General features: G+C 38.5%; 1 protein-coding gene across 3 annotated transcripts in view; it reads right to left on the minus strand.

Annotated features, from left to right (window-relative positions):
* The window catches only part of LOC102774825 (ligand-dependent corepressor), a 96,592-nt gene extending 94,341 nt beyond the window's left edge, over positions 1-2,251 (minus strand). The window contains exons 1-2 of one of the 3 annotated variants that reach the window (XM_015559376.1): positions 2,189-2,251; positions 542-705 (exon numbers count right to left, since the gene is read on the minus strand). The gene's annotated coding sequence lies outside the window, so the exon portion shown is untranslated. Of the gene's footprint in view, positions 1-541; positions 763-2,188 lie in introns of those variants that run through there. The other 2 variants (XM_015559378.1, XM_015559377.1) reach the window with 2 other exon arrangements.
* Positions 2,252-3,012: the final 761 nt, after the last annotated feature.

Raw genomic sequence — 3,012 nt, forward strand, 5'->3', positions numbered from 1 at the left:
ACCTACCTATATAGTTTAAGTTTAAAAAATTTGGCTCTCAAAAGAAATTTCAATCGTTGTACTGTTGATATTTGGCTCTGTTGACTAATGAGTTTGCCAACCACTGCAAGAGCATAGGTAGGGACTTCTGGCCTGCAGGCTGTATAAGGCCATATAAGGCCCCCAAAAATCATTTTGTCTGACCCTGCCAAGGCATTAGGGGTGAGTAAATTAAATGTTTCACCAAATATAACAGGCTAACTTTAAAAAAAAATTTTTTTTTCAGAGAGGAAGGGAAAGGGAGAGAGATAGAAACATCAATGATGAGAGAGAATCATTGATTGGCTGCCTCCTGCATGCCCCAACCTGGAGATCGAGCCAGCAACCTGGGAATGTGTCCTAACCAGGAATCCAAACCGTGACCTCCTGGTTCATAGGTCAACACTCAATCACTGAGCCACGCCGGCCCAGCCAGGTTAATTTTTAAGTTGATAATTTTGTAAGGTCCCCGAATGATGTTATAAATATCCAAACGGCCCTTGGCAGAAAACAGGTTCCCCACACCTGCTCTAAAGGCTCTAAGGAGGAATCCTTCCTTGCTTCTTTGTAGCTTCTGGTGATTGTTAGCAATTCTTGGCATTCCTTGGCTTGTGGTGGTGTATCTCCAATCTCTGCCTCTTTCTTCACATAGCTGTCTTCCCTGTCTGTATTCAAATTTCCCTCTTCCTATAAGGACACGTTATTGGATTAGGGCCCCATATCTAGTATGGACCTCATTTTAACTTCATTACAACTGCAAAGACCCTATTTCCAAACAAAGCTACCACAGATACCTGGGGTTAGGACTTCAGCATATGTTTTGGAGGGATATAATACAACTTATAACCTGGTCCAAATCAGTCAATTTCTTCATATATGGACCATTTATAGATTTTGCCTAACCAGCATCCATCTCCCTTTCTTAGGTAATAGCATCCAATTTGCTTTTCAAGAATTAATCTGCCCTTCCTTAAAGTCTCTCTCCAAAACCAAGTACCCCCCCACCCCCACCCCAGGTTGGGTCAGAGAATCACCCTCCACAGGCCTTGAGGACTGGTTCAGGGATAGGCCACAGAACCCAGGCCTGGCCAATGAGTCCTTCCATACACCCAATTGGGCTGGTTCTAGTACAAGAAAAAGAGACATGTGGATTTTAAGAATCACATAAATCTAGAGCTGCCACTGATCATCTTTACCATCATATCTGCCGAAGAAGGAAACCAAAAGATGAAAGGAATGTTTAAAGGTGAAGATAAGAAGACATTCCTGATGACACAAGTCAAACTTCTAAATAGTCATGTCAGAACTTAGCTTTAGCTTTTTACTCTGTGAACTTCCCAGTTCATAAACCTACAAAATAATCTTTTTGACTTAATTTGAATTGCGTTTCTGATGAGTCCTGATAAATAAAGGCAGAATATTGCAATGTGTCATATGATTGAAAACAGGGCCTCATTTTTTTCCCGTTATTTTTCTCAAACTTGGAAAAGAGACATGAAGCTATAATAGAAAAATAGTTTGTATTCATATACATTCTCTTACCACCAGGCCATCTGCCATGAAAGGTTTTAGAATCTAAACTTTCAAATTCATTCATGTTTGTTCAAGTATGAATTTGTGAGCTCCTGATAGCAAAATATGAACAATACCAGGAACTCTTAGAGTTATAAAAACCTAAGTACCAATACCTAAAAACATAGCATTCATAAAATATTTTTTTCCTCAGTTACATGCCATGTCACTCCCATCCCTAAAGCAATGACAGTACTAGGTCAACATCACTATATAGTGTCTGGAACGGTGACAAAGTCACACTGAAATTTCCATATCAAGAACATTCACAACAATCTTGCCCTTAAATATGGCTATCATTGTTCATGGTTCATTTGTTTCTACTTCAAGCAAACTTTGTCACACACATGGTATGCCAATAAATGTCCCTGGATTTCTGAAAAGAACACTAAAATTTTATTCTCACATACAATCTAACCACACTTCCTTCACCTACTGCCCACCTTCAACTTTTACCCATTTGTCCTTGGAAAATTCCTAGTCCATTTCTATTGCTTTTAATTTGAGGTATGTCAGAAACCTCAAATTAATACACATATTCTGAATGAAAAGGAAAAGATTACATTTTGAGGTGAAACAAGACAAAATAACATTTTACCTGTTGAAGGTCAGGTTTTACTTGTGTCTCCATAAAACTCATGTGCATTGAAAATGAGTTCTTGCCGAGACCGGTTTGGCTCAGTGGATAGAGCGTCGGCTTGCGGACTGAAAGGTCCCAGGTTCGATTCCGGTCAAAGGCATGTACCTGGATTGCGGGCACATCCCCAGTGGGAGATGTGCAGGAGGCAGCTGATCGATGCTTCTCTCTCATCGATGTTTCTAACTTTCTATATCTCTCACTTCCTCTCTGTAAAAAAATCAATAAAATATATTTAAAAGAAAATGAGTTCTTAGTACCTTTAATATAGTGGTTCTCAAAGGGGTAATTTGCCCCATCAACCTCCCTTAAAAAAAATCACTATGTTAAAACTATTAAGGATACCACAAATTGTGACCAAAATGCCTACATTCCCTCTTTCTCGCACTAATTTTGATTTTATTTTTATTTTGCTTAAGCAACTTGAGTCACTATAAATAGAAGATTGTCTCTTAATTTCAGTCACTTGTTTAGTCTGTAATATTTCGAAGTACTGTTTTCTACTTTTCCACAAATATTTACTGAGCATCCATTGTGTGCCAGTACTTTGCCAGTACTTAAAAATAAAAACATGAAGTGCTTAAAAATAAAAAAACATGACATGAGCATTGACTTCAAGTGTCTTGCAAACTAGGAGGGGTAGAGTTGGAGAAACAAAGGGAAGAAGGTAAAGTAGTATAATGCTTGCACACTAAAAAAAGAGTGTCCTATATTTTGTGGTTAGAGGACTTGAAGGATTAAGAGTGAGAACTGAGCAGAATATACAGACAGCTGAGACTTAAGAA

This window comes from Myotis davidii, unplaced genomic scaffold (genome assembly GCF_000327345.1).
Source record: "Myotis davidii unplaced genomic scaffold, ASM32734v1 scaffold332, whole genome shotgun sequence".
Lineage (NCBI taxonomy): Eukaryota > Metazoa > Chordata > Mammalia > Chiroptera > Vespertilionidae > Myotis > Myotis davidii.